Genomic DNA, 11917 nt, shown 5'->3' with positions numbered 1-11917 from the left:
AAACGTGATGTTGCTGTACCAGCAGGTGCTGATCTCTGGTGCAACATTTTCGAAAGCAGTGCACGAGTAATTGCATCACATAAACCGTGCCTTTGCACTGGCCCTATGCTGCATCCAAAAGGACAAACGAAAGGAGCTACGACCTTCAGCTAGAAGCTATAGCCTTTTGGCAGAAGTGATGGATCATTGCCATCTAGCATCAGTGATTGTGTCACACGCTACAGGAGAAGCCCCCCGTCACGTGATCTGAGTCTGGCCACCTGATCCTGCGGGCTGGTAGACGCTTGCAAACAGAAGACGCTCGAAAGTTACGTTTCAGCTGAAATCGTAGAGTTACGGCAAACTTTTAGTTTTGCAAAATGTCTTTTTGCTCTTTCCTAGAAGACGAGATTTATAAAGATCACTTCAAGCCGGGTAAGCGGGTGCATTTTTAAGTATTTTTATCGATAACAGCCTAATGTGATATAACTAGTGCCCAGTACATTTTCGTAACAGTGTCAGTGGGTTTAACAGACGAAGTAGCAACAAGAAGACAAAATCAAACTTATTTTAAGCCACATCTATCATTATAGTTATTAATAATAGGCTGCAGATAAAGTAACTGAATATAAACCGTATTAGACCGTCGGTCGGTATACAGGTGAAGCGAATATTTGCAAGACAGATCTCTCTTGCTGTTTTCGAAATTTTTCGTATTTTAATTTTTGGGGGACATTTTAAGAACAGTGCAAACAAGGTAGCCCGAAAAAAGATGTACACGATTTTTTCCACCGATCGTTGTTTCCAAAACTTGTAAAAAAATATTTGTTTATATTAATAAGTTCAAGGGACGATACGCTCAGTTAGTTAAGGGGACGGACCGCCGTGTTTCTCAAAGTGCGGTTCAAAGACAACCCCGCAGCATACAAAACCGCCTGTGCTGTCTAGCGTCTTAATGCCTGCTCCGCGTTTCGTGCTTTTAATCAGCTGTAATGATTGCTCCTTTCTCAAGGTATCTACCTGTGTGCGAAATGTGGCCACAAGCTGTTTTCTAGCAGGTCCAAGTACGAGACCTCATCCCCCTGGCCCGCCTTCACCGAGACCTCATCCCACCTGCGAGTCATTCAGGCGAAACGCTCAGCTTGTTCGCTTTAGTCCACACGAAAGAGGTTTTTTTCTGGAAATAAATAAATAAAATTCAGATAATAACCCTATCGTTTAATAAAGAGTACGTGGAATACATGCAGTAATTGTTACATACGGTGCTTTATCGCCTGGCAAGTTTTGCATTATTTCAACAATGTAAAAGGATAACGTAGGAACCCTATTTTATGCTGCAGCAATATTGTTGCGTTTCCCCAGAACAGATTTGCTCTCTGGCAGTGGAGTGGGTGGGACTGCTGGGGCTGTCCCCCCGCTGACCGCAGTGGCTCTGTGTTCTAGGTGTCCTGTGGGAAGTGCGGTCAGCTCGGTCATGATGGTAGTCGTGCAGAGCGCGTCAGCCGCGCCTTCATCCCCACCCACTCGCTTCCAAGTTACACAGTGCTGGGAAACCTTAACATGCGCACAGAAGAACCGTCTTCCTGTTTAAACTCTGGGAGGGTTTTATGTACGACAGGCTTTTGCTGAATATCTTTATCAGTGTCAAAAGTAACTATTGACAAGATCAACATGGCAGCCTGCTTTGGAATGAGAAGTGAATCGTGATCCAGCGCTGGAGGTAATTGGCTACGGCCTCGTGCGTCACGATGCAAAATACCGCGGTACGTGATTGGATGACCGACAGGGGCACTCGTGGTGTGTTGGTCGGTCATAGAAAGATTTAAATGTCTTTACTGTGCCCGTTTTAGTATTGAATATTTATATGGAATTTTACCACTGAAGGGAAATCTTAGTAGCTGAGCATAAAAAGAATAGGAGCATACTGTAACGCGTGTGAAGGCCATAAACTATATTAATTTTGGAACATAAACATACAGTATACGGCTGGTCTCGGTACTTTTAAGAAAAAATACACACCAGTATTCCATTTCTCCATAAACATTTTAAGCATCGAAGTCTTTAACTAACGTGATACCAGAGTCAACAAGCATACTTTTAGAATTTGATTAAAAGGGAATATGGAATATGGAATCGCGTATCTTAAGAAATTAATAACGATATCATTATATTCATGTACCGCAACACAAGCCAGAATCCAGCGGGAGCCATGACTTTTTTTTTAACAAACATTTCTTTGAAAAAATAAAACGTTTCCCTGGGTCAGAGATTAAATAAAACTTCACTCGCACAAAACAAATTTATATTTCTAAATATCACAACATGATCGAATTTAAGTCATTTTAATAACAATGAATAGTCACCTATGCGTTACAATATAAACATTTATACTGATTTAAATCACGTTTAAATCGCCTTTATTTAAAACCCATAAATAAAGCTGATACTGCTTAGACTTTTAATTATTTAAAACTGTATTACAGCAGCACAATGCAACGTAAATAGCTATCTTTGTCTTCTGTGTAATAATGTTCACCTCTCTGTCCAGCAAATTAACAATAGTAATAATAATGAACTTTATTGTATATGGCGCCTTTAAAGGTGGCTCCTCAAAGCGCTTTACAGGATAAAAACAAAAACAACAATACTGTAAGGCTGGGCAAATGACTTTTTTTTTAAGAAATACAAAATGAGATATAATGATGTGTTCCGGCTTAGACATTAACGAAGAGCATAACACGTGGGCGGCGTAGCGGTCGGCTCTGGCTTTCCCATCTACTGTACACACTGCAAGTACAACCCCCCTCTCTGCGGGAGTGCTGGCTGTGAGGAATTAAACCGGTTTCACAGGTATTTTCAAAGTAGAAGGGGGCGAGATTTCCAGCGAAAGACACCTCCCCCCGTCCAAAACCCAGGAAGTACAGTACTTACTAGTTAAGAAAGCTAGGCTTAATTGACTAGAACCGGGGAGGGGTGTTGGTTTTGCATAAGGGGCGGCTTACTCAACAAGAGTTGGCTTATTCCTTCCCTGGCTCACAGAGGGCAGACCCTGCCAGGCCCTCGTCGACACCGGTTCAACCATCACCCTGCTGCGGCCTGGTGTCCTGCCGGGCACCAAGGCAGCTGAACCCCTGGGGCGCTCACCGTACACTTTGGGGCTGCGAGGGTGAAACACCCCTTCTACCTTGCCCCAGTCCGTGAGGACTGTATCCTGGGATTGGACTGGTTGCAGCAGGTGGGTGGTTTCCAAAACCACGCTTTCTGGCAAGAGGAGACCCCCAAATTAATAATGTAACATGCTACTGTTTGTGCATGAACATAGTTACTGTATACTGTTATTTCTTTAGATACGCGATTCCATGTTTTTCTTTAATCCCTGGCGGGACTGGGCATCCATAAGAATCAAGTTATACTGTAGGTTTCATTGCGCTTTGACATAAACCAAATTATATTGTTATTAATTTCTTTAGATACACGATTCCACATTATATTTCCTATTAATCAAATTCTAAAAGTATGTTTGTTGACTCTGGTATCGAGCATATTTGCAGAAAAGCTTAAAACTACCACTTTTTATACACGTTATTTCAGGTTAGTTAAAAACTGCGATGCTTAAAATGTTTAGGGAGAAATGGAATACTGGTGTGTATTTTTTCTTTAAAGTACCGAGACCAGCCATATACAGTTTACATACTGTATGTTTATGTTCCAAAACGAATATCGTTTATGGATTTCACACACGTTATGGTAAAATTCCATATAAATATTCAATACTTAAACGGGCACAGTAAAGACATTAAATATACATATAGATACTGTATACAGTACAGTATACATGTTCCTAAATCAATATCTTCTATGAGCATGTGAAAGGCATGGTGAATGTGGACCAGGGCAATACTTTACAACTTGTCCAAGGTCATTCATTATTAATACTATTAGTAATATCTTCGGTAAAGACTTTGATGGCGACAGCTCAAACATGAGAGGTTGAGCTTTATTAGCTCCACCTTGCGGAACTTCAGGCTACTATTATTTTATTTGTGGTATCATGCGGCGCTATGCGAGAATATACGGTATTAATACCGTAACTTGCAGTATACTGCGTCAAGCGCACCAGAAAATAATGCGGTATCGCCCGCTTGTTTTGAATGGCTGCATCTGTATGTGGAATGGCATTTCTTTACACAAAGGGTTGTGGGAGTATGGAACAAGTTGCCCCAGCCTTGTTTTTACCCTTCAGGAAACAGCTGGAAGACTTCAGCAGGTCAGTTAGCTACTATCTCCTGAACAGGCTGCATGGGCTGAATGGCCTCTTTCCTATAACGAAAGGTACAGAAGGTGGCCCCTACTCCTGCAGTGACTTGTGCTCTTTTGTTTTCCAGACAAGATGGAGCAGTGAAGGGGCAGTCAGAGTGGACAAGCAGGGGTCTTCAGGAGAGGGCTGAGAGCCCCCTGTGCTTCGCTAGGGTCTGAGCAGATCATGAAGTGCACCGATGGGTAAATGACCATGCAAGACAGCAAGAACTGGGCTTCTGCTTTATTTTTCCACAAGGACACACACACATTTGCTTTTAATTTGTTTTCTTGAGTCCCACTCTCTTTCTGCAACCAGCTCTGCCTAAAGGAAAGCTCATCATGGGGTGAAAGAAGACTCAGAACATAAATCTCCTGAGCTTGACGTCTTAAAGAAGGTGCTGTTTGGTTTCATAGACATGATCAGGGTTTTTCTGATCAAGGACAATGCTGTAGCTGACAGAAATACCGCCCTCAACTTGAGTGACACGTTTCTGGACCAATCACGATGGACTTCCATGTTCTTCCACGGAAATACCGCCATCAACTTGAGTAAGTCGGCTCTCGATCAATCACCGTGGATTTCCGTGTACTACAGCGAAGGTACCACCCTCATCATGAGTGAAGCGGCACTAGGCCAATCACCATGGATTTACCTGTCTCAATCCGAGCGACGAAGCCTTTGTCCAATCAGCGCCGAGATTTCAGCAGGAGGCGGGAGGGATACGGCTCTCGTCCAATCACACAGTTTACATTCCGGGACTTTACTGAATTCCGGCGGGAGGTGACAGAAAAAACGAGTCTATGGAGGTGAGTCTTAAAGCGCCTCCGTAAAGACTCTTCGTTACGCAGTAATTGAAAATCAATATAGATGATAACTGTGACTTTTCTGAAACCAGCCCTGAAATGTAACAGGTATTTTGGTTATGTTGTGTTGTAAAAACATTCTGGAATGATTTGCGAATTTATATAAAGAGGCTAAAATTAACCTTACTTTAATTATACAGATGGTATGTTAATTTTTAATCTCATTGAAAATAGCATGAAAATATATTTTTAATTGACTTAATTATTATACATGCACGCTATTATAGATATATGAAGTGAAATGAAATAGATGTAAAAGTGTATTTTCAGACTATATCAGCCCTTATCTTTATTAACCTGGTTCAATCTTTTTTTCAGAAGTGTAACTATATTATACGATGTACCCCTGATGACATTATTGATATGCTGTATATACTCGTGTTTGTATTGTATCTATTTTTATTGCTACAATAAAAAAAAGTTTAAAAAGAATTGCACTTTCGAGAAATTATAGAGAAAAGTTAGTGACCTTAAAAATACGAATCGTATTACATAATATATCTGTAAAGCAACCGGAAGGCACTGATTTCACAGGTGTCTCCCTGATGTGCTGTAGAGTGGGACTGCTTGACGATGGATGGATGAGCACCCCTTCCTGCAGATGCAGTACTTTGACACCAGAGGGTGAAAACATTTGTAGAAAAGTCATTTTCAGATGCGTTGTTTTCTTGAGAAAGGGAGTCTTCATTATCCCCAAGGTGGACATGTGTTTCATGGCAGCAGGCAATATATAGAAAAGCACACAAGCTGACAATGCACAGGCACATGCCCAAGAGAGTAATCTGTTGAGCAGGGTTGTGGCCGCAGGTCTACATGAGAACTTGACCCTGTTTGTTTTCAGAGGGGGAAAGCTGTATCTGTTTTCAGAGGGCAGGGATTGGAAATTGTTAAAAAAAGGGTGTGGAGGGTCCTCTAGGATGGAACAGGCTTTGCGCAAATGTGTGACGGAGAAGATGTGGGGAAGGGCTGGAAGATCAACAGCAGTGACATTCTGACAGCACTCCTTCCCTCCTCCAATTCAGATTCACACACCAGCAGAGCTGTGCACAAGTTACAGCAGTTTCAATAAGACTGATCAAACAGGATTTACACAGGACATTTACACCTAACATCCAACACAGAACATTACATTATAGAACAGGCTCACTGTACCTCAGGCTGGGACAGGAGATCACACACTGTATTATTATTATTGAGAGACAGGCTCAGTGTCTGTTCCTCAGGCTGGGACAGGAGATCACACACTGTATTATTATTGAGAGACAGGCTCACTGTCTGTTCCTCAGGCTGGGACAGGAGATCACACACTGTATTATTATTATTATTGAGAAACAGGCTGACTGTTCCTCAGGATGGGACAGGAGATCACAGACTGTATTATTATTATTGAGAGACAGGCTCACTGTCTGTTCCTCAGGCTGGGACAGGAGATCACACACTGTATTATTATTATTGAGAAACAGGCTGACTGTTCCTCAGGATGGGACAGGAGATCACACACTGTATTATTATTATTGAGAGACAGGCTCACTGTCTGTTCCTCAGGCTGGGACAGGAGATCACACACTGTATTATTATTATTGAGAAACAGGCTCGGATTGAGAAATTCGGGTCTTTGTCAGCCCATTGCTATGGCTTGATTGTGGTCTCTGAACCTGTACTTTGTCAGAGTTTGTATCTCTTTGCTGTTTTTTAGCCTGGTCAAATATCCAGCTAGTGTGTATTATGTGTATTGTCTGTTTAGGATTCTGTAGCATTACAGTTTGGAGGATGTTTTTAAAAATGTTTTTACTCTTTTTCATAGAGTATCGACGGGCTGTTTGTCCCATTTGGTGTAATCCTGCTCTGTGAGGGGATCCCACATTTACCTGCTTTATAGGGCAGTGGGTCTGATGTCTGATTGCACTACTTTTGAATATTCACAGCCAAATTTTGTATGGGGGATTGATGTTGTAGAGCCCCCTTTTACTGGCATAGAATGCCCTGTGTGCCGGCTCCTTCAGTGACTTCACTGCCAGGAAAACTCCCAGATGAACTGATTGTCAGTCAGAGGTATGTGTAGTTGGTTGTGTTCCAAAGTGTTGTTCTTCAGTGTGTTGTTCTGTTTTCCTGAGATCTGGATCTCTTCTGGAAAACCAAGACTCTGGTCTCACGCAGAAGGGCTGTCAGTGTCCAGGTCTGACACTCCTGCTCCAGCAGTGCCCAGGTCTGACAGTCCTGCTCCAGCAGTGCCGGGCTCTGCTGTTCTGGGTCCAGATGGGCTGGCAGTCCCCAGGTGTGCCAGGCTCTGCTGTTCTGGGTCCAGATGGGCTGGCAGTGCCCAGGTGTGACAGTCCTGCTCCAGCAGTGCCAGGCTCTGCTGTTCTGGGTCCAAATGGGCTGGCAGTGCCCAGGTGTAAATGTGATGGGATGTGTGGCGATGTGGTAGGAAACCAGTCTGACTCTTACATTGTGCTCAGTAAGGAGGGCCGGTTATCAGATATTCAAGATACGACAGAGTTCCTTTCCCAGGTTGCTGTTCACACTGAAGCTCTGGTAGCTGTTGGGGTCGAATCTGTCTCCATTCTTACAGACGGGCGTGATCAGTCCTTGATTCCAGGCCTCATTGAAACAGTGAGCTGTCAGGACGAGGTTGAGCAGGCTTTACTTCAGGTCTGAGCTGCAGTTCGAGTCAAACATTGTTGACTGTCTTGGTCTGAGGGCCTGGAGTTTGTGTCCTGGTCTAATGCTTCTGTGTCTGGGATCTGTTGGTAGAGATTTTCACAGTATATTTTTCAGACTTATCCATGTTGGAGGCTAATTCTGCTGGTTTTCATTTATCTCAATGGTTCCATTGTTCCTAGACATACTTTTTGATTTATAGACTCCTATAGTGTACGTGCTGTAGGATATATAAAATTTACACAAATTATTCTCTAGTTGAGAGTTGTCTGTGCTTGTGCTTTTCTTCTTTAGGGTGTGCTTGTGGTGTCTAACCATCTCACAGTATCTGTGGTGCAGATCAGAGTGGTGTGGTTGTGTTTTTGTTTTAGTTCTGGTAGTTTGCTTCAGGTGTTTCTGCACTCTATCTCAAATTGTTTGATTTTGTTTTTGATGGGGTTTCATTTTAAAGTTTGTCATTTTGATTTTAAGGCTAGTTTCTCAAAAACATTAATTATTTAAATTTATGTCCAATTTGTTGGTTTGATACAGAATGTTGTGAAATGTAAAGGAACAAGTACTGGGTTTATTCCCTGCTGAAAAGAGAAGAAAATAATGTTTTAGCTGTAGAGCCTTCTTTGAGTTTTGAAATGCAGTTTATTTTTGTTTGAAGTTTGTCTTTAGGGCTCTTTAGCATTCGTGGCTGTTTGGAGTCCATCTGTGTGCCTGGTGCAGGTCATGCAGCTGGCTGGGCTGTGTCAGTGTGTCCCTGTGCTGCTGTGCTCTCTTGATCTGAGTGGGGCCTGACAGTGAAGGCACTCTTTCAGCACAGTCCATCACGCTGATTTCCCGAGCTGAGCTGACAGTGATCTTACTTGCAGTAGTTTTGTTTGCACCAGGTGGCAAAATCTTCTCTAGTTGGCCCATGACCCCACACATCTGCCTGCAAGAAACTAATAACAGTTGTCTGCAAATGTGTCTTACTTGACTGGTAATAACGTACAAATTGTACACTGAACAAAGAGAAAGGAGGACCATACAGATCCTCGGGAAGCACTTGAGACGAAGTATGGTTGACGCTTAGGCTCTGAGTTCTGTCTGTAAGGAAATCAGCAACCCAACTGACAAGATTAAGAGCAGCACCAAAATTAGACAGTGTGGTTGCCAGTAAATATGGTTGCAATACTATGATTTATTTATCTACTTTATAATTTAATTCATCTTTAGTGTCCTGAAGCTAATTTGTTGTTTACATCAAAACCTTAAACATAAAACATACATGACAATAATAAAATACAACAACGGTACATTACCATAATGCATATCATAAGATTAAAATTAAATCAGACAATTAGCTTGTAAAAAGTTTATAACAGTAATTGGATTCCTGCAAGCAATATTTTAATTGTTCAACATCTGAAAGCTTTTAGGTATAAAAGAAGGATCTTCTAATATTTGTTGTGTGAGATTATTAAGATGTCGCTCTGTTGTATATTTTGAGAATATTGCAAATACCACCAGACATGTAACATTTTCTCATAATTCATCCTTCATGAAACTTAAAATAGTTTTCAAATCCACAGTGCACAGGCTTCATTTTCCATAATTCATCACATCTTCCCGTCAAGAAAAGCGCGATATAAGTGAAAGCAATTATGATGAATTCAATAGAAGCAGTAGGAGAAGTGCCCCCTCTGTTGGCCGATCCGTGGAATTAAACTGGAAAAATACATTTTGATTCTTACAGAAATAGTGCAATGGCGCCACCTTGTGGCCATTAAGCAAAATTTCACCTTCAAAACTTTTTAAATTGAAAATACCGTTAACAGAATGTAAGTTTAATAGTTTTTAGTTCTTAAATTTTATTTATTAATAGTTAATTAAAAAAAATGTAAGCATTATCGAACACAATACAAACAAAAGTACAGATAACATTTCAAGACAAAAGCATCACAGGGGTACATATTACAAAATAAATACAAATTATAAAAAGGTGAAACAAATTGAAGTCTGCACCGCTTTCATATTTTTACAATTTGAAACAGTCTGCAGATTCTCCTTTACATCCATATTAAAATGCTCAAACATAGAATTTTTCCCAGACCATTTCATTTTGTGTACATGATAATGTGCCATTCTAATAAAGTTACAAACGATATTTTTGTATCGTTTTCAATGGGGCTGAGATTGAACATGCCATATATTTCTTCAAAGCAAATATAAATATTGGTCTATTTTTTAATATAATTTGCAACTTAGTCTAGAAAGGTTTTACCATGGGACATAACCAAAATAAATATTGAAAAGTTACTGTCACAATAAAACACATTTATCACTTATCTCAATTTTAAATCGCTGGACAACAAGGGTCTCAACTGGGTAAGTATGATTAATTATTTTGTATGAAACCTCCTTAACCTTATTAGTTATACAATATTTATTCGGCAGCATCCACATTTGCTTTTCCAATCAACCCATTTTACAAATGAGGAATTCCAATATACTGTAACAGTGAGGATATTGTCATCTTGCAACAGAGATCTTAATTTATTACATCCACAAATATTCATATAATTGTTTAGTCTCCAAGTAACGCTCCTAGATTTTTTTCAAGACTAACTATGAGCTGGACTTTAGTTTGTAAAAATACTCTTCACCTAATTGTTAGAATTGAGGAGAAGCTTATGGGGATCTTTAAAACTTAAACATGTAGCCCGTTAACTATGTTGAATTACAAAGTGTCTATTTCTGCTCATCATAAGCGTCTGCAATTTAATTTTCAGCAGAGTGTATTTGATGAAAAATGTAATCAAACAAAAATGGATTTGCAGCTCACAGTGCAGCTCTTAAAACACTCTTCACACTTTAAAAACGTCAGAATCGAGGAGAAGCTCACAGGTCTATTTAAAACTTATACACATGTAGCCTGTCAACTATATTGAATTAACAGGATCTCTGGAGTATCAGCATGTCATGTGATTGAGTTTATCTGGGAGAAGGATCTGGCTGAACAGCGGAATAGGGTCTGGAAAGATGTACTGTACACAGTGTCTATTTCTGTACATCATCAACTTAAGCAATTTAATTTTCTGCACAGAGTGCATTTGATGTGCGGGAAACAGTCTAATGCAGCCATCTGTAACAGACTTGTGCTTGTGTTGGAAAGAGGGGAGCTGTCTGTTTTTCATGTAGGATTTGGAAATGCTCCCGGTTAGTGCAATATCGGTTTATGGTATTAAAAACTTTCAAGTTTAAATGCAGTGGTCACCTCTTAGTATCCCAAGAGCTTTTGATCTCTAACTAGTTTCCAGGAAATTCAAGAAAAGATAATTACCTGAATTTGTGCAAAAAGTGGAAAAATATAAGGAAGAAGGAATATGGGATAAATTAAACTTTAACATCCACTTAGTGATTCATTGTCTCGTGTGGCTGGTATAAGAGACGCACTGAAATTGATTGCAAAAAGGATTTGTAAGTTGGTGATGAAACAGTACAATTATTTTCAAGTACATACATTTCTGAATTATGTGTAGTAAGATGCTACATATATTCTATCAGTAGGTGGTAGCGAGTGCCATTTTCTACGCAGTGGTGTGCTGGGGCTCTGGGATTAGAGCAGTGGATTCTAAAAGGCTGAACAAGCTCATCAGGAGAGCAAGCTCTGTCATTGGGTCTGACCTGGACCCCTTGGAGGTAGTGGCTGAGAGGAGAATGATGTCCAAACTAGAGGCCATCATGGACAACTTCTCCCATCCCCTGTATGACAGGCTTGCAGAAATGAAGAGCACGTTCAGCAATAGACTGATTCATCCACGGTGCGACAGGGAGTGCTACAGGAGGTCGTTCTTGCCTTCTGCCATAAGACTGTACAACACATCCACCTTGCATCTGGGCAGAGGCAACATTGACAGCGATCTGTTCGCTTTCTTTTTCCCCGTTTACAACCGTTTTTTGTGCAATATATGCCAGGGACCTGTGCAATACATTTATATCTATATTTACATCTATATTTATATTCATATGTGCGATACGATTTTTCTGTGTACTGTTCTGTTCTAGTCTGTTCTTTGTGTGTCCGGACTGTGAGTAACTCTTGTATTGTATGTATTGTACTATTATTATGTAATTCGTTACA

This window comes from Lepisosteus oculatus, chromosome 14 (genome assembly GCF_040954835.1).
Source record: "Lepisosteus oculatus isolate fLepOcu1 chromosome 14, fLepOcu1.hap2, whole genome shotgun sequence".
NCBI classification, from domain to species: Eukaryota; Metazoa; Chordata; class Actinopteri; order Semionotiformes; family Lepisosteidae; genus Lepisosteus; species Lepisosteus oculatus.
The sequence above is the reverse complement of the archived record's forward strand: the minus strand, read 5'-3'. Positions refer to the sequence as shown.